The sequence below is a fragment of the Lonchura striata genome, chromosome 18 (genome assembly GCF_046129695.1).
Source record: "Lonchura striata isolate bLonStr1 chromosome 18, bLonStr1.mat, whole genome shotgun sequence".
Classification (NCBI taxonomy): domain Eukaryota; kingdom Metazoa; phylum Chordata; class Aves; order Passeriformes; family Estrildidae; genus Lonchura; species Lonchura striata.
The window spans coordinates 3,819,044-3,840,036 of NC_134620.1; positions in this window are offsets into that span (position 1 = coordinate 3,819,044).

Genomic DNA, 20,993 nt, shown 5'->3' on the forward strand with positions numbered 1-20,993 from the left:
GCCGTGAGGAGCCTCTCGCAGTGCTCAGACACCCTCTGGGTAAGAACTTTTCCCGATGTCCAGCATAAACCTGCCCTGACTCAGCGTTGTGCCGTTACCTCGAGCTGTCTCTGGTCACCAGAGGTGAGATCAGTGCCTGCCCCTGCACCGTCCCCGTGAGGATTTTTGAGACCACAATGAGGTCTCCCCTCAGTCTTCTCCAAGGTGAACAAAGTGCCCTCAGCCGCTCCTCGTAAGGACCCTCCAGACCCTTCCCCATCCCTCATGTGGAGGCCCTCTAATATAGCTTAATGTCTTGTTTACGCTGTGGTGCCCAAAACGGCACACAGCATTCGAGGTGAGGCTACCCAGCAGGGCAGAGGGGACAATCCCCTCCCTTGCCCGGCTGGCGGCTCTGGGGTCCCCCAGGACACGCTGTCCCTCCTGGCTGCCAGGGCAATGCCGACCCACACCCAACTTTACAGCACCCCCAGCTCCCTTCTGCTATCAATGAAGCTCTCTGTGTCTAATTCATAAACAACAACATTGAATTGAGCAGCAATTTTAATTGAGCTGAAATTTTATAAAAATGAATACAACACAAAAATTCGGTAGTGATTAATTATGATTAAAGTTTGTATAAAGCATAAGCAAAACTGACCAGGGTACTGGGAAGGCTTTTCACTCTGCCTCATGTACAAAACAAAGGAATCCAAACTAAACTTATAGACTGTATGCCAATACATATTCATCAATATTTTCTGTAAATCTCCTCCTATTTTCAATTATTGAAATCTATGCCACTACTTCATGGCGCATGCTCCACTTGTTGCTAGGGGGTCTTCTGGGTTTTTGGTGGTCTTTTCAGAGGAAGGCTCACCGTCTTCCTCACTGCCCTCTGAATAACCTGGCAGGTTGCACATGTGCACAAGCTCAGTGTTATGTAAGTAAGCATTATGCTCCAAATAAGCTTTATTATTTCATAGATAAAATCACTAGATTCCATATCTGCAATCGCCGCAGCTTTGCTCATCCCAAGGCTGATTCTGCTTTGGGATCTTGCTTATCTCGGTACTTAATCCTGTTATGTGTAGTAGATATAATTCGCGCCTTTTCTAGTATGATATATGTGATATTGAATATTTGTTGGAGTACACACGTTTGTATTAGGAGTCCCCCCCCCAACCCTCGCAGGCGAAACCTGGTGTATGTTGAAACCCGATTTACAAGTAAAAGGATGTGGCTTTCTGGAGATGGGCGGATCTGGGGGACGGCCAGGCGCTGATCATCGTGTGAACGACCCGAGATGGATTATCATGGAAATCCTGGGACAGATACATGTGAATGCAGCGTTCCTGTAAATTTCATCAAGGAATTGCACATCGGACATCGAATTGTTCTACCTCATTGCCGAGAAAAGAAATCTTATCAAACTATGGGACTCTGAATAGAAGAAAGGACTGATTGCCGAAATCCTGGCCTCAGGCAGAATTTTCCCTATAAAAACCCGCTTGTACCAGAATGGTGGTGTGGGCATAGAGGAAAACCTCTGCTGAGGCTGACTCCTTGTTGCACACCCAGTGCCAACCCCGGGCTCGGCTCTGTTCTTTCCTTGTGGCTGGCTAGATAGAGTTTGATTGCAAAATAAATATTTTATTTTTTCATTTTAATTTGGCTGGACAAATTTTCCTTTATAACACTTGGTTAATGTAATAACGAGCGTGATGGGTTTGGTGTTGGTAAATTACTAGTGAGACAGTGTAGGAATGTGCCTCCTGTTGATGGAGTAAACAAGTTACACTTTGTCCCCTTAAAAAGGAAAAAAAGGCCAGAAGTTTCTCTCCTCAATTTGGTTAAAAGACACCTCATAGGACCTTGGAGACTTCAAACTTAAGGATAGCTAATTGGACAAGAGCCAAAAGGTCCTGCCTAAGCAATTCCCTAGAAAAGAAGAGAACAAAAGAAGTAAATTGCTTTTGTGAAGTGTTTTAGCAGGAGCAAAAACCTCTTGCCCTGGCTCTGTTTTTCTGTGTAAAGAGCTTTTTTTAATTTTTGCCTTTTATTTTAATAAAACTTTTTGTTTCCAGCACTGTCTCAGGAGCCATCCTGCTTTTATGCCACCTGAGGTAGCTGAGCTATCAAGGGTATTATGCTTATCTCTGAGAGCTTGTAAGACCTGGCTTGAAGAGAAAAACTGAAGTGATATTTATTTTATTAACTTAAGTAAATTCCAAAAATCTCTGTTTCAAAAGCATTAAGATAGGATTAGGAGAAAGGTAAAGTAGGTTTAAAAGCTACCTGTCTAGCTTTCTAGGAGTTAGAAACTTTGTGTCACTTCCCTAAATGTCTCTCTTAAACCATAACAAGGGCAAAGGCAGACTTCACTGATAGCACACACCTCCGTGAAGCGATACGTGGAATAAATAAATAGACTCCACAACTGGGGTAGTTATGAAGTGGATATGTGTTGTCAGCGCCCGACACAAGTGAGATCGCTCTCCAAAAAACTTGTGCCACGATCCTTAGTCTGACCCACACCTTTATTCCCAAAGGCGTTCCATATGCAGTACATTGCACAACTTGGTCATGCATATTCAAGCACTGGCCCCGCCTGCTCTCGCCTCTCATACTAAATAGGTCCAGTCTCTTCTGGGCACGCATGATTTGTTGTGGTGGTCCTATGGGGTTGTCTTCTTCATGGCTGAACTTTTGAATTTTTCTCCTTTCCGTGTGCGCTTTTGGTCCTTTGGTGCTGATCTGAGTACGTCTGTCATTCTCGGTAGGCTTAGGGACAGAGGAGCCTCTTTATCTGGGTTCTTTGTATCCTTGGTCCTTTTGGTATTATTCTTTATGCAAGAAACTTCAGAAATTTACATTTTCTTATGCCCTTTTGTACCATGGCAGAGGTTTCTTAAGTAAAAGGTTAAAATTCAACACATAACTCTACAAGCTAGAATATAAATGCTTAATTCATTTTGTTAACTTAAGTGAACTCCAAAAATCTCTGTTTCATCCGGCCTGCTCAAAAGGACAGCTCTGTCCGCACCATAGTGCACGTGTGTGTGCGTGTCCTGTGCTGGGTGTGATGCACACACGTGTGCGTGTCCTGTGCTGGGTGTGATGCACACACGTGTGCGTGTCCGGGTGGGATTCCTGCCGTGTCCAACACGGCCCTTTGCGGACAGAGACTGCTGTGAGTTGTGCTCTGGTCCTCGAGGGGTCGGCCCGTCCTCCAGGTGGGGATAACGAGCTGCTTTAGTTCCCGGAAAAGCTGCTGGGACTTGATGGCAAAGGTTCTGCGGTGTGCTTATTTGGCTGTGATTTGTATGTGTGAGTGTCAGGAATTAAGGAAACGCAGAGCTGGCGTGTTTTCAGTGGGTGATAGGATCGGAGAAAGAATGCAAGAGGAAATAAAGGATTAGGTGAAAATGTGGAAACACAACACTGGAGGTGCTCAGTGATGCCTGTTCAAACAGACAGCTGCACGGGAGAAATCTATCAAATTATTTTAAGCACTGATAGAACTGCTGAGAACAACTGTGGAAGGACAGTTTGGTGTGCTCTGGAGCCTACAGAAATAGATGGTATAGGTTCACTATCCCTCCTAGACCATTTTCACATGTATATATCAAGATTGTATATGTACTTTTTTCCTATTTTGCAGATGCAAAGACTGAAGTCCAGAAAAGTCACCTTACCTAGGTTTCTTCTGATATGCCACTTATCTAGGTTTCCTTTTTCCCTTCCTTCCAAATTTTAGCTGCCTTTAAGCCACAGCAACAAGAAAGGCTTTTTTCTGTTGTTGGTATGTTTTTCCTGGGAGAAGTATCCCTGAGGGAGTTGGAGGCTGAGCTGTTTTCTGCAAATATGGATTCCGTGTTTTTGGGCTTGTTTTATGTTTTTATCATTCGGTGTCAGAGGCTTCTGACTGGCAAAGAAGTGACTAACCAGCCATACCAAGGGCTCTCCTGGGTAGCCTCACATTTTGTCACCTTGGTATATATAATCACTAGAGCATCAATCAAACTGTACAGAGGTAATTAGGTTAATGTAACTGTCATAAAGATGAATAACTCAATTTGTGCACAGAAGATTGAGTTAATACAGCGCCCACTTACCAGAAAATCCGTGAAGAAAAGAGAGTCTCTAAATCCTCCAATGCCAGCTTGCACTGTTGCTGATGCTCAGGTTAAACATTTGGGACAAGTAAAGAACCAGACTGTGCGGTTCTGGTGCTCACAGTGCTGGCTCTGGAGCTCACACAGCTTTTTTTTTTCTGAAAGCAGTACTAAAACACTTTGAATTAATCCATATGAGGCATCCACTGCACCATCCACAGGCATTGATGGGAAGTTTGGTTATATCAAGGCTTTAGTAAGTGGCTTTTCCCCTTCAAAATGAAATGTTTGCAGTGATTGTTGTCATCTTTTATAGAGCTGGTGGACATCAGAGGGAGAAACAGAAGCTTTGGGACACTCGAGCTTCTCTTGAAGTCTGACTCAGATGCAGCAAACAAGTCCAAGCTGGGAACACATGACTGTAACTTTAACCTGATTTTGCTGATTAATGAAGGGAAAAGACAAATTAGAAATAATCTAATTTAGAGAAATAACATAGGCATCTGGTAACATAGACCTTTTGGCTTTTACAGGATTAATCTAGTCTCTTCCTGTAAGTACATGTTAGAGTGTTCTAACAGTGGAGATCTGTCAAATGTTTTCTTTTGGCTGGAAAATTATTTGGGTGTTGATATATCAGGGATGGGTGAAATTATTAGAAAACATCCAGTATGTTTAGCTGTGATGGGAACAAAACCAGATTACCAGTTAATGAGAAACCATCTGGAGCAGGGCCTGGATTCATACAGGTGGGGAGAAAAGGGGAATTTTCAGAACTGTCATTATGTTTCTAGCTCAATCAAAGTAACTTCAGTCTCCAAAACTGTTCAGTTCATGCAGACACCAACTTTATACTGTTCCTGACGTGCACAGGCCTGCTAAGGCTGTCAGTCAGAGTTCCACATGGCTGAAGATGAGACTTCATGTGTAGTCTGAGAAAACATTAACTCACCCAGTGCATGTAATGGCTTCTCCTGTGAAGGAAATGTTGGCAGCATTGAACCATTGCAGGATGAGGCATCCCCATCTCAGCACAGTTTGAGTGTATGCATCTCTTTGGGCATCCACTATCATTTTTCCTAATGATTTCTACAAATTTGTTATATTTTTGCCTGGTTTCTGCAGGCAGAGATTGCTTAAGATATTGTATGACAGCATGGTACCAGGAGCTCCAGCTTGCCTCCTGCAGTCTTGAAAGTACCTTAAGAATAGTCTGATTTAATAAGCAGTGTATTTTGTGCCTGTTTAAGGGTACTTGGCGTTTTGCAGCTTTGTCAGTCCCATTTTGAAGATTTTCTTCTCCATATGAAGCACTAGAAATTTGGTTTTAATTAAAATTGGATTTCTTGCATAATCACAGGAATCCAGGAGCTTGAGGCATAAGTAATCTCAGTATTTCAACACTTGGGATAAAATATGAGTACTGGTGGCAGAGTGTGTGAACATAATGCATTATGCAGGGGGATAAAGCAACTCTTGGATCAAGAGTCTGAGGAAGCTGCATATGGTGACCATTACTGAGTTTTGCTTTTTTTATTATAGTGGTTGAGATCTGGGGTTGGACTTTGAAAAGTAAAGCCACACTTAAAGTATCATTTTCCATTCTAGCTGCTGGTGGTCCATATTCTGATTTTAATTAAGGTTAGCCTGAGCAAGAAAATGCTTTGTGCCATTTGTGAGAAGCTTTTCCTGTTGATTTTGAAGGAAACAGTGCTTCAAGCTGATAGCTGTGCTTTCATTTCTAGAGATTTCCCTGTTTCTTAAACAAGATCTTGTTCCAGTAAGATAAGGATGACTTGCTCAGCTTTAACTAATACTTGAAGCATGCAGTAGGAGCTCTGCTTGCTATTTATGCTTTGCCAAATTTGTGTTCCTATTTCCCAGTTCACCGGGTTTCTGCACAGGGCCACTGACAGCAAAGTCACCTTCTCCTCATGAGCTGCAGTTCTGCTCGTGGGGCCACAGACAGGGGCACTGTGCAGGAGGGGGCTGCCTTTGGCTGCACCTGCATCCTACCCTGGGTGTGCACGGTGCTCCACACAGCCTGAGGGGAGGAGTGGGCTTCTGATGAAATGCTCCTCTATCTGTGGAATTTGTTACAGAGCCCCAAATCAGCCTCTAAATCCTGTGCATTTCCAGCTGTGCAATCTGGGCCTTCCAGAGAGAATCTTTATTTGTCAGGTAATTGCTGTTCTCACTTAGAGCAGCGACCTCTTTGTGTTCTGGCACATTTCCAAGTGCCTACCCAACTGCAGGATATCCACCAGGGTGGTGGAGAAGCATCTGTCCTGCTGCAGAGGGACAGTGATAGTCCTTGCTCCACAGTGCTGGGTACCTGTGAAGGTGGTCACTCTTTCTGTGTCCCTGAAAGGCAGCTTCTCTAGCTACAAGATGTGTTAGGTGAGTATCCCCAAGGAACTTGCTGAGCTATCACCATGGCAAGATGTCCTTGGATTAGTTTGGCATCCAGGCTCTTTTATAACCCCAGTACTCAAAAAAAACCAAGTAAATGCAGCTCTTAGCTGCTTAATTAAATGAAATATAATAAAGAATAAATAATAGCCTTAGGAAGGGAGGCACTTCAGAGCTATAATATGAATGAAATAAGCTGTAGCTGGTTGGTTTTGTAACTGATACAGTATTTCATGTTATTTTTATCTTTCCAGTTAAAACTAGATACTGCCATTCTTAAAGAGCACAGAATCAATTTAATGATACCTTTAATAATCTTTGCTTTCCTTCTGAAAGCCATATTTTGGAAGCAGAATATCTCTCCCACTAATGGCTGTCTGCCAACTGGCTTTCATCTTTATCCTTTCTGGTTCTGCAGCCTTCTACCCATGTGAATAATTTGCTCTCAGAACATGTTGTTTTTAGCTCCTGGCAGTCAAGAAGAGAGAAATCAATGTAGATTGCTGGGGTGAGTGACCACGAGGTGAAACTTGAAAGCCTTGGATATTGGCTGCTTCAGCCTGACAAGCACAATGAAGTGTGCATGGATGGGGAACTGCATGGAGCCATGAAGGAGGATCAGTCACAGGACTCAGAAAAGACTATAAAAAAGAACAAATACATAAGATCTCCTGAAGCAGAAAGTAGAGACTCATGTAAGAAGCTTCTGAGAATAATGAACAACTTCTGGTGTAGATTCACCTTTCAAATCTATTACTCACATTTATTGTCCACCTTCTTTTTTTAATTTGGCTTAACAATGTGGGAGGCCACAGGTTTTCATGAAGATGCTTACAGACATGGTATTGACATCTGTATTTAGTCAAATACACTTTTAAATATAGTTTGGATTTATATGATTTTTAACTTCTCAGAAGGTGACTCTTTTTTGTTCCTTGAAGATGGAAGATGGATTTGTTTCCTTGCAGTACAGGAGTTGAATCTGCTTTTCTAATGTAACACCATTTTGAATGTAACAGATTTACCATGAACCATTATTTGCTTCTTTAATTTTATTTCTCATTCCAAGGGCCCAATTCTGCAACCAAACTTGTCTTGATAAAATCTCCCAGTCATACAGGAGAGAAATTAAAGATGGAATTAAGAGTTTCTGCTCTGGATGCTGAGCCAAGAACATTTGAAAAGTTGAAATGAGAAAAACTGTCTTGAACAGGCTGTTTTTATCCTGAACCAGATTTCTTGGTGTATTTCCAGCAGTACTGAACCGAACTGAGAAATGGGTCCCAGAACTAAAATTTGGGACCCTGTAGGACAGGGCCTGTTCTATTGCTTTGCTCCCTGGGGTGTTAGAGCCAACCTAAAGCAAACTGTGTGCAGGGGCTCCAGGCTCATGCCTGCTATCTGAGACAGCAGGACACAGAGCAGATAGATTACCAACCAACAGTTCATCCTATGCTTGTGAAATTCTCAATTGCCAGATTTCCTGCGTTGAAGTTTATTTTGTATCATGAGACTGGATTTAAAATAAACCCTGTAATCCTTCATTGTCTGTCATCCTGTAATACCTGTAGGGAGGACAATGGGATCATATCTGGTGCTGGACAGTACATAAGGGCTTACAGGAATACCATAAAAAACAGTACAACACATTGTTCTCGTCTCCAAAATACCAAAACTTTACACTCTTGCATCTAAATATGAAATGCTGAATAGTGAATGTCACAATTGTGCCTATAAATAATGCAAGTTTGGAGAGTAAGTAAAACATTTGCCTGAGGGGAAATATAAATTTTTATACCTGCTGTAGTGGGAAATGAATGTGATTTGTGATTTGTAGGATTGCTGTTGGTTAAAGTGCAATACAGTTTGTTGCATAAAGAGGAAGGGATTCAGACAAGTGCCATGTGCAGGGTTATTTCTGTTGTGCTGTATAAATATATGGCTTAACTAACAACAACTCCTGTTCTAGGGAGCCCAGAGACTGACTGAGAGTAGGAATTGTGCCTGGACAGGGCTGTCATTCAAGGATAGAGTTCAGACTGTGTGGCAGGTACCTTATGCCTCCATATCCTGTTCTTATATTCTTCAAGTTCAGAAGTTTAGGAGTTTCTGAACAAGCCACAATAGAGGAGAAAAAAACATTGCCAACCTTATAGTATCTAAGGTGATGTCAGCTGAAAGTTATGGAAATGCATAAGCAGAAAAACCCAGACATTTCTGAGTGTTGGTCAGCTCCGGGGGTTAAAAAATCACCCCCATCAATGCCAGATGAGCTATTGCTGAACCTGGAGCCCTGTCAGTCATCCTCTCCAGATCTATCAGCTGCTTTGTGTAGCACAAAGCACAATGTCGTGTCAAGACTTAATGAAGCAATGCTTTAGGAACAGCCTGGGGAAGATCTGTTTTCCTGTAGGTGTTCTCATCTATTCACCAAATTGTGTATTAGTTTCTAAATGCCCTGAGGCACTGATGGATCCTGCACAGACCTTTCTCAAAATACAGCCCACCTGATATGACAGGGTACTCATCAAAGCATCACTGGAGAAGAGCAGTAGCTCTGCCACTGGGGACAGTTGGGTCTATTTCCACCTAAACCTTCCCAAGTTTTGCACTGTAAGTCTCTACTGTGTAAGTCTCAGTACAGACATGGAGTTAGAGTTAGGAACCAAAGAAAGAGAAATCTAGATGTAGAGTGAGAGGGGACACTTGAGAGGGGTTGTCAAAACAGTGGGAAAACTGTTGATAGGGTTCACCATGTGCCCTGGGAGTGTGGCTGCTGTCCTGGCTTAGAGTCCAGTCAAGGTTCAGAGTTAAGATTATGGCTCTGGCAATGAGAAATTCAGCCACATGGCAGGAGTGGAGTTCAGAGGTGACATCACAATAAAACGAGGGTTTTTACTTGGGTGATCCTTTGACTGGGGACTGGATAAGGGACATCTTAGGGGTAGTGAGGGATGGGGTCTAGTGGCTCTTAGGCAGCCACAGTGAGGTCACAGAGTCATGTCAGTTGGAAAAGGCTTTTAAAAACATCAGGTCCAGCTGTTAACCCAGCACTGCCTTCCCAGCCAGAGCCTTGTTCCCCTCTGCCTCCTTCTGAGCTGTATTTGCTGGGCTCAGTGTGGATGGTGCCCACAGCAGCACCATCCAGGCACCACAGGTCACCAGGAGCGTAACAGAGCCCTCAGCAGGGTCTCCACTCCTGCTGAAAGCACTGGGGCTGTCACTGCCAGACAGGAAAAGAACCATGCCATGGATTTTTCCTTGGCACAGCCAGGGTTAACACAACCACCCTCAGCACCCACTTATTTTTCTTGGGACAGAGCTACTCTCCTGTGTAAATAGAGATTAAGTTCATTGCATCCTTCTAAAGGACCTACTATCAAATTGTGTTTAGAATTGTGCAGAGGTCTGGGGAGAGGGCAGAGTTCCCAGTTTCACTAATGTACTTTGTTTCTAAGCCTGTATCTTTTTTTTTTTTAAACTCTTCTCTATTTCCCAGAAATGTGTTCAGCTTTTTGACCCTTAGAATTAATGTCATATTTCTGACATGCTGAGAGATTCCAGTTCCATACTTCCTTACTTCCTGTCCATGATAGTTTAACCTCTAGGCATTCACATTGCTTCCCCACCATCACTGAGCTGTGGCTGTGCAATTCCTTGCCTATTGCTGTCCATTTCATACTGTTCTTTGCTGCTCTCTGAGTGTTTGGCTTTCACATTCCTGTTACTTCTAGCAAAAGGAAGTGACTAAACACCAACTTTTACATCGTTTTACTGCTACCAACATTATACGGCTGATCAGAAATGCCAAATCACAACCTCAAGAAGAACAAAACTTTGGCTCTCTTACATGAGCTATATTTGCAGGATGAGAATTCATGCTGTGCTGTCACAAAGGAGCAGGCATCAACTTGGGGCAAGGAGATGCTTGAGGGCTACTTCCAACATCCAGCCTTGTTAGTCACAGTGACAGTGACTAACTATTAGTTTCAGAAATGTAGACATCTGTCCTCTGCAGCAAGTAGTCACCATTAATCATCACTTTGCTGAGTCACTGGGGAGCTACCAAGGGAACTGCTTGGACTCAAAAGCAAGTTCTATCTTTAATTTCTTGTGGAAACTGGCTATTATGGAGGAGAGCTCTTAACTGTAGTCTGATGTAAGTATTACTCCTGTCATGTTCTCTGTTGGAAATTATTTCCAGTCTATCACATGTTCTCAGTGAGTGGCTCCTGCCTGTGTTGTGATTGTGGCTTTGACAGTTAAACCTTGAATCTCAGGTGACTTCATGTGTCAGCATAAATACAACCAGGATAGGAACTTGCTTTTGGGTTTCTAGTGGGTTATGGGAAATGAAGTTTATAACTTGCAAGCTATGATTTGAGATGGTTTTGTGTTTATCTTGAACTCCTCTGTCATAACATATTTGCATTTAATAGGAGATTCAATTTAGCTGTCCAACACATCCATGAGGCATGAGCTAAACATTGGCTGTAGGTGCAGGGTTGTGGCTGAACGGATAAAGCCTGTGTTTTTTAAAAATACTAAATTTCCCTTTTTCTTTCTTGTTATAAATCCCTCTATAGTTCACATTCTAGTACTCCTGCTGGGCTGTGACTGTACTTCAGCCTGTTTTTCAGAAAAGCTCTGAGAAGTTGGCTCAGTTGCCCAAAGGGTCAGAGGACAGGCAGCTCTCTCAGTCTCAGGGCGTTTCTTTCCCTCTGATTGCTCATTTAGGGTAATGTTCCCTGAGTCTTTATTCTGGGTTGTAGCTGCTCCCTGCAACTCCATGGCTCGAGGTGCTGCAGTCAGGAGGGTGTCAAAGGGGACACAATTTGCAGTGGGTTTTAGAGGCTGCTGCTTTGAGAGTGGCTCTCTCCAGGTCTTTTCATTGCTCTGGGCTCGCTGGAGGGGCAGCAGTAGGTGACAGGCCTGGCAGCACTAGTCCTCCCCAGTGTTTCTGTGGGGCAGGAAGAGCTATTCTGGCAAGTCCTATTTTTCTAAAGCAGAGAATCACCACTCTTAGTGTTTTTCTGCAGTAACAGCAGTCTGGGGGATCAAGAGTGATGAGCCTGAAGGGAAGAAGCAAAGTGAAGATGTGTTTTGCTCTGAAAACTTTCATCATCCTGTAAATCAGAAGCTGGATGACATTGGAAAAATCCATTAAACTAAATTATCAAGGGATACCAGATACAAAGAGGCACTTGTGGCTCAGGAATTTTCTGAATTTCAAGTATTTGATAGCTGAGAGAACATTTAGGGAAGAATCACTGCACATTTATAGTGGCACTCTTCCTGCTGTAGCCTTCCCTGGGCATCCAGTGCTGGCTGCTGTCAGAAACAGGAACTGTGGAGCTTTCAGTTTGACCTACCTGCCTTGTTTTTTGTTCTAATATAAACATAGTAATTATCTAAACCTATTGTTTAGAAAGGATGAAAATGCAAGCAAAAGAGACTAATTTTCTTTAGATGAAACAATATCTGTGACCACGAAACCGGGACAGGTCTGTGCTGTATAGACATTATTACAGACATATATACAGACATTATATGGACATATATTACATATGAACACTGAACTGTTTCAGGGGGTTTTAGAATTTTTTTCTCTTTCTAAGCAATGTATGGAGAATATAAACATTTTCTCAATATAAACACTTTTGTTTTTGCTGTGTTTATGTTTTCAAAGTAGCTATTTGGTTGATCTTGAATAAATAAGCCTCCAAAATATGGTGTTGGGTAATCTTGGCCACTAATGCGTGTGTGACGAGTGTGTTTATGTGTGTGTCCAACTCTGCTCAGACTGACTGAATTTCATGGCAGGCAAGGCAACATAAAACCTTTACAGTCTGCTGAGAGTCCAGGCTTGGCAGCTTTCTGGAATCCTGCACAGATCTGCCCTCCATTCTCAGCAAGTGTCAGACTGTGGGGAGGAAGCAGAAGAGGGAAAGTCCAAGCTGGCTCCGAGACTGAGATGTGGCACCATTTTAGCACGTGATGAGAAATCGAGACTGACATTCAGGAGCTGGGTTTCACTTGTCCCGGGCAGTGGGAAATGGGAATAGGCAAAGGAAGGAAAAAGTGCTGGTTACCTTTTGGCAGGAGCAAAGGGCCTGCTGAGGGTTGAGTCTGGGAGAATTGTTTCTTTGGCCCTTGGTGATTGCTGTCTGATTTGAAGGACTATGTTTTCCCATTCCAGGAGGTGATAGATGCTGGGCAGAGCTGCTGAAAGCAAAGAATTGTCCCTGTGGCAGAGGCATGGCCATGTCAGGAGGGAGCCATCAGGGAGAGGCACCAACTGTCCCAGAAAAGGCAGAGATGAAGTCTTGGTAATAAGGCACTGTCTGTGTTCTTGGGCAACCCAGAGGATCTCTGTAATTTAGTAAGAATTCCACATATTTTGGGTGTAGAATGCTTTATGGCTGTGCTGCACTCAACCAGCTGGGAAAGCTGTGTGGCCAGGAAGCAGATCTCAGAAAAGAAAGCAGCAGGCAGGAGGACAGATGCTGATGGGAAAATGTGATGGAAATACCTGAGTCTCCTGGTAGGAGAGCTGTGGATTTTTGTAACTCATCCAGGGGCCCGAAGTCACTGCTCAGGTACAGCTTCCAAAAGCCTCTGCTGGAACTAGGCAGTGAAAGTGGAAGCACTGTGAAAACTGCTGGTGCAGACAGAAAGGAGAAGAGGACCAGAAGGGAAGCCAAGATTCCATCAGCCTTGTGGCTGTAGTACCTGGAGTTGGATTTTGATTTCCTGAATTTCAGAGAAGATGATGTGTGAGGCTAAAGGACCATGTCCATTTTCCATTCTGCCTACTAGCATGGAGCTCTGGAGATGCACATTGTGATCCTGTTTCTGTGTTCCAAAAGCCTTGAAATTAATTTAATTTTCATTAAACTAGGACACTCTGTCCAGTCATGGCTGGAAGTCCTTTAATCTGTTGCAGACAAATCCCAGATGTTTCTGTGTGCATTATTTATTTTGTCCTTTCTACATTGACCCTGGTGCATGCATCATGTAGAAACTTTTTCTTTTTGTTAAATGCTGCTGCTTCCATCTGCCCTTTGGTATGGAGACCAGCAGCTCTGCTTTTTTGGAAAAGTCACAAAAACAAAACAAAACAAAACAAAAAAACAAACCCAAACCAAAACAAAGAAAATCCCCCAAAAATACAAACAAACAACTCAAGTTAAAAACAGCAAACCAAACCCAACCCCAAAGAACCCCCCACAAACCCTTAGTGTTTTCTTAAGTCAACCTTTTTCCTCATGCAACTACCTTTCTTTTGATGGTTTCTGTGGAAATCTACACATTACTGTACTGGCTTAGGGTTTGAATCCAGAAGAGGTTTGTGAAATGTACTGTGCTGGTACAGCTACTGCCACATGATTTGGAAAGGGACCACATTATTTTTGAGAACTAGAATGCATTGCTGATAATAACTTACTTGCATTTTCCAATCTGATAAGCTGAAAATGTCTTACTTCAATATGATAAGAAACTTAACCAGCAGTTGTACAAAGAAAAGTCTTAAAATTAAATATGCAAGGTAAAAAAGAAGGCAAGGACATGCATGAAATTCTGAAAACAGCTTATTTTCTGTTGAAATAAAAATATGTACTATTCAGACATCTCAGCTCAGGTATTCTTACACTATATATTTAACACTGATGAAGAATATTCAAATTCTGAATATGGGAAAGCAGGGTTTTTCCCATTCCCATTGTTCATGCTCATGAATGATCAGAATTTGACTTCTTGCATTTTCTATCCCATGTTCCAGCTGAGTAAATTTCGGGACTATAATATCAACATGTCCCTAGAGGAAAGAGTGTAAAATTTTGAAGGGAGTAAGGAGACATTTACAATGATCAGAGTGTGGGAAAGTGGCTAATGATAAGTGATACAACAACTCCAAAGGGAATTGTGCAACAGCCTGGAAACACCATATTTGTTTTCAGGGAATTTCCAAAGGAAAACAGAATTGAAAGGTAAACAGGGAAAAAGAAAAGTACAGAAAACAAACTCTACAAGACTGGTTTTCTCTTTTCCTGCATGCTGCTCTTCCACTTTCTAGGGAAGAAAGCAAACAGTTTCTTGTACTCTTGCACAAGAAAAAGGTTACCTCCCATGAACTCCCAGGGTCATTCAGAAGAAAAGGAAGTTATTGTGAAGCAATTCTGTTATCCCTGGAACCAAGACAGAACTAAGGGCCTACATCTATATTTGCACAGTACCAATGAACTTTATTTTTGCACCAGGACATGGCAAGGGCTGTTTTATATTTCTGTCAGCCTCTCCATCGCTTTGCTGGTGAAGTGCATGAGGATCATAAGGGCAGTAAAGAACCTGCTCTTCCTCCATTCCCTTGTGGAGAAGCTCGGCCTGCTCTGGTTTTCCATAAATACTCGCTCTCTGAGATCTTCATTGACCTCTAGCACTCACACATCTGGCTTCTCTTCCCAGGAATTTATCCTTTCCAAAGAGCTGGAAGTGCAGCAGGGAGAGGGCAGTGGTGCAGAGTTCTCAGGCTGTGTTTAAGCTGGAACTCACGAGGGAAGATCCTGAGGCAAGTGTGAGGGTGTCTCTTCAGCAGAGGCTGGCTCTGGCGTCCCAGAGGCACATCCTGCTCCCTTCCTATCCTTCCTGCACCAGCTGCACATGGTCTCCCTAACTCTCCCTTTCAGCACTCTGATGCTGGTGGATGTCACTGGATTCCAGTGAGATGATGGTAAACTGCAGGACTCCAGTGGGGATGCTGTGTGGATGCTTTCATTTCTTAGGAAGAGCTGCAGGGATAGGCAGAGGTGGGACCTGCTGACTTCACAGGAAAGTACAATCTCTCTGGCTCCATTTCACCAGTCATGCTCATTTTGGAGAGGAGATGAATTCCAGATGCTAGTCCTGGTCATAATTCCTGACTCAGAAATTGCAGTGTGATGAAGCACTTTGGAAAAACCTCTCTGTGCACAGCAGTGCAGCTCTGTCATTTACCTGGGAATCCCACAGAAGCCTCAGTTCTCATTTAGGGGAATTTTTAGAAAAGATTTCCCATCCCTGCTCCTTTTACTGAAAGGATGAGGTTGTTTTCAGATGATCTCTTAAGATAAAAGTCCCTATTGTTTTTATATACCCTTAACACCAGGAACTTTAAAAAAAAAGTAAAAAGTGAAAATAAAATTGTTGTAACAGCTGCAGGAACAGCCTCATGCAGACATCACATCCCCATTGCCTGGGGCTCAGTATGTGCAACCCATGGAGAGTTTGCCCTCATGTCCTGCATGGTGTGAGCTTGTATTGACTGGTTGTGTGGTGCCAGAACATGGACCAGGGACCCAGAGTGTGAGGATGGCAGGGAGAGGGAGAAGTGGGATCGTTTGGTGAGGGATAGTCCCTGCTTTGTGGAGTTGGGAATCAGGATTTTAGAGGCTGGAGAAGCATGTAGAGAACACACAGTCAAGCCTGTGGGTTTTGCCAGCATTTAAATAATCATTTACTTGGATCCCTCTCCAACATGGAGAGCAGCCCACGAGAGAGCCTGTGCTGAGCACGTTATTCTGCCTGTGTGCAGACCTCTGCCCTGCTCTTTACCTTCATGAGGTTCCTGTTCAAGTCCATCAAGGTCGCTGTGGATGATGCTCTGCTGCTTGTCAGCCATTCCCCTTAACTTAGTCCAAGCCAGAGATTTGCTGCTGTTGTGTTTTTCATCCTCATTGATTCATTTTTTGACTTCCAAATTGTATTTCAACAGCATTCCTCTTTCTGAACACCTTTCTAAGGCTTTTGGTATTAAAGAATTCATGATTTGAACATATTACTTCTTTCTGTGTGAAGATCCCTGGCAAAATCACTCCTCAGCTCCTCAGCTGAAGTGCTTCCCTCATGTGTTCAGAGCAGCTCGTGTTGCCCTGTGCTGGGCTCTGGGGAGACCAAGGGAGCTCCAGCCTGCTCAGGACTCAGTGAGCAAACTGATCCAGGCAGCTCTTGAATGAGCATGGCAGAGAACCAGTACTCACTGGCTGGGCTCACTGAGGTCATATAAAGCATATGATGGCAGCTGTATAGGCAGTTACATATAGATACACACACACTATAGTTTAAATGTATGATGTTCACTTTCAGTGAATTTAGTGCTTCCATGAGGGTTAAAACCCTCCACAGATATCCTTTGAGGTCACTAATGTAATACTCCAGCCTATTTTAGACAACATAGAGTTCAGGCAGAGTTTGCTGTTGGTTTCTTTGGATGCACACAAAGCTCCCTTTTGTTTTCTCCTGCCAATATTTTCAGCTGTTATAGTAATTGTACTAATGAGGTTCACTCTTTAAGAAAACTGCTGGATTTTGTCCAGAAGGGCACTCAAGAGTTAAGGACTGAATCAGAAGGTTTCACTGTTAATCTAATATTGAGCATAGCTGCAGCGTTACAGAAAGAATGAAGTGCTGACATTCGCAGTAAACTGTGCCTGGATATCCTCATTGGATAAAGTAAATGGAGAAGAGTTTCCCTTGGGCAATGGTTTGTGCCATGTGTCCCACTGAGTCGAGCTGTGCAAAAGTTGACTTCCACTGGGCCAATGGCACTGTGAAATAGAAGTTGTTCTGGTTTGGGTTCCACAGAGCATTTGCAACAGGCATCAGTTTGTAACCAGAACGAAAGGAAGAAGGAGTCAGCAGCTCTGCTTTAACCTTGAAAAATTCAGCAAAGACAGAGGAGTCCCTGAGATTCTTTAGGGTCCCTTTAGGCTTTCAGTGGTGTGAAAAATGGTGTGTGTCCTGTCCCATTCAAGTGCTTTCCCTTTGCTCATACTTACAGCCCACAAAAAGACATTCTTTAAGTGGGAAACTGAAGGACAGTGTGGTTGAGAAAAATAGTCCCAGAGTAGTATTGGACTGTTGATACTTGCTGTCCTCAAGATGTAGGTTTGTCCTCTTCAGTAATCTGTCACTGCCCTGCTGCTGTGCTTCTAGAACATGGAATGCTTGTGATCACCCTCCAACCCTTCAAGGCTTTGCTGGACAGATCTGTTTAACCATTACATTGGAGCCAGAAGTGCATTTTCAAGACTTGAGATGAAGTACTGCCAAGTTTCTCAGCTAGAAGTGTGAGAGTTATTCCCTGGCATGCTTTCAAATTAAAAGGAAAATAAAAAGATCTTGATTCAGAAGCTACTTAAATGTTAATCTCAGCAAAGCATAAATCTATGAGTAAATTAGGAACATATTTCCCTTTTCTGATTTCAGCAACAAAAGAGGAATAATTTGGCTTTCCTGAATCAGGGCAGTTTATGGGTTTAACTGTCATCCTGAATTCTGAGGAATGACAGAGGAAAGAGAAATATGAATGAGAAATTCTTGAGTACCAGAATTTCCTGATTCCAGGTGTCTATTTTTCCAAATGCCTGAACACTTGATTTTTGTGGGAGCAGACCCATGACCCTCAATAAAATAAACTTGTTTGTGTGCAAAGGAAAACAATGTGCAAAGGCTAGTGTGTAGCAGTTTCTGAAGAAAAATGGACTGAATACTGAGAAAAATGGATCATAAGCATCAACTGTGGAACTCACAGCCATGTCCCTTAGAAAATCTGGACAATAAACTCCCTGAATATTGCCTGTTATTGGGTTATTTGATTATCATATGGAGTTAATTGATATTCCTGGGTTATAAATAATCATGGCTGAAGGAGGGGACAAACAGCGTATGAAATACATCCAATTTGGCTTTTGGTTGCATGATCTTGGAAGCTTTCCTAGACTCTTGTCCAATGGTTAAAACCTAATTTAGAGCTGGGAAATATAAAATGCACTTCTTATTTACTACAGTAAGAGCTTGGTGACTGTAGACAGTGCTCTGCAAACAAACATCAGCAGAAAGAGGAATCCTCTTGAGTATGTTGCAAAATAATTTGGACACTGTAGAGATCAAGGCAAATGAGGTGATTTAGGACACTAATGTGAGAATGGCTCATTAGTATGGTGCGCATTTAGGGTTCTTTAAATTTATATTTTTAAAATATGAGATGAAGAGTGATAAACTGAGTGTCAATATATTAGATTTTCTTTGCTGAGTACAAATGTCTGACTTTCTGTCTGTTCTTTACTTCTTTTCAGTGGAAAGCAGCACTAAAGGAAAGGAGGCAAAATACAATGCTTGAAATGTCATTCATGCCACAAACCTACTCTTTTGCTGAACACAAAGCTGCAACCTTGTTTTTCTTCATCTGTCCCTGGATTGTCATGAATCCTGCTTCAACACAGAGGTCTCCATCTTCCCCAAAGGTGGCTCCTTGATTTGCATCTCCAGGTTTGTTCTGCCAAATGAAAAGCATGCTTACACTCTGTGTAGATGCTGGGGCTCTTTGGGATTGTCTCCTCACCTCCAGGCTCCCAAGGCTGGTTATGAGGGGTGTCTTTCAACCAGCAACCAGATTTCTTCTCCTCAAACATGGCTGATGCAGCCATCATCCCAAACCAGCTTTACTGCCAGAGCAGCAGCAACTACAGATGGCAGCTCTGTGTGTCAAGACATGTTGGAGCTAGAGGTAAAATTACATGGGCTTAGTGCAATACACTCACCAAGGTGCCCAATGTTCCCAGCAGGGCTGAAGGAGAAGCTCCTGGTGCCTCCAAAGCCTGCCCTGGTCCCTTTGGTCAGTAGATGACTCCCTGTACTCTCCCCACCAACTCAGCACAATGGCTGAGGCTCTTCAACAGCTCTGTAGTAACCTGAGAGACATATTGAGAAAGAAATCTGAGGATTTACACCCTTTGATAATTTATTTTCTCTGAAAGGCAGCTGTGGTCTTCATGTCAACCTTAACAATGCCTGTACTTCAAATATTACATAATATTCAAATTTGATCTCTTGAATGCAAATTTGGACAAAGATGTAGCAGGATCTCAACAATGTAAAGGACAATTTAAAGATACTCTGCCCTTTTATAAGTTAATGAATAATGATTCTGTTAATAGTTAATATTCTAATTAAAATTTCCCTGAGTGTATCTTGGCCTGTAAGGATCTTTAAATACCTGAGTCCCCTTTCAATCAGCATACAAAGCCCTTCATGCTGGCAGTAGAAGACCAGAGAGTGCAGGCTATGTATGGAGATTTCTGCCAAGGCAAACTGTGCTCCAGACAATGATGGCAAATGTGAAAGTTTTGACAAACCAACAGAAAAATAGAGGTCAAAGTCCTGAATACCAGCATGTGAACTGCTAAGCATCTTCTGACATGGAAGGGTCAGTGCAGAGTTTGTAGTATCATGTGGTCAAAGTTGAATGTTGCACCAAGACTGTAAAGGTTACAGTGAAAGAGACAAAGAGGCTCAGTCTTCGTTTCCATACAAAAAGACAAATGGTTTTTCCTGTAAGAGGCAGCAGTTCGTTGGGATAGTCATAACTATGTCTTGGCCTTCCCAGGCCATCCTTGGTCTCTCCCTCGGTCTGGGAGATGACACTCTCCTTTACCTTTCTTGCCTCTTCCAGATCTCCTCCTTGAGTGCACAATGATAATTTTCCAGATGCAGAGGTTTGATGTGCTGAATTAAAAATCCAAATCTGGAAGCTGGGATAAATTGGAGAGGCTACAGTTGAATTCTCCACAGCATTTGTTGAAAGTGAGTAGGCAAAATCCACTTGTCTTGTTGGTACTGAGTGGTCAGTCCTGCTATGAGTTTAAAGGGAAGAGCTTTCCCAGAAACAGCAGGATGATGATTCTTTAAGTGTGATACTGTAATTTGTCAAAAATGAAACATCAAAGTCATGTAGGGATTGAGAAACTCTACAAAATCATCAATGTTTTGCAATGGAGTGAAGAGTCACATTAGAGCTGAGGAGGCTTGTTTACTCATGCCAAGTTTTTCTTTAACTATTTTCACTTCTCCAAGGTAATCTATGAGAAGATACAACCACAAAAAAGACATTTTACCCCATCAAATCCATTTATTGAGATATGACATGAAATAGTATTTCTTAGTTATAAGATAAAGTTTAGTGGGAGAAGTTCAAAATCTGCTGTGTGTAGATTTACATGTGTAAATCTGCACAGGTGAATTCCTCTTCTCCCAAATCTAGCAGGGAAAGGATCACAGGTAACATCTTTTAGAAAGACAGCAGGCAGATGTGGAGCTCTGCCTTTAACTTCTCAAGTGCAAGAACTGTGTAATTGAGGCTGTTCAAGACCCAGCTGGGGTCAGATGCACTGGCTGCAATTCCTGCTGCTCGTCACTGCTGTGTGAGGGATCAGGTCTGTCCTGGTGAGCAGCCGGGCACAGACTGGACCCCAGAGCTCTTGGTGCTCTGGGCACCAATGTTTCCAAAGCGCTGCTTTATTCCAGCTGTGCTCATTTACAGAAGATGTAAGCTGTGGACACTGGCAAGATGTACATATGAAAAAAGGTAACTAAGATTATAATAACCTATAATGTAAACTAATAGTATATATGAAGGTTCTAGCTTTGTACAATGTGTTCAGCTTTTAC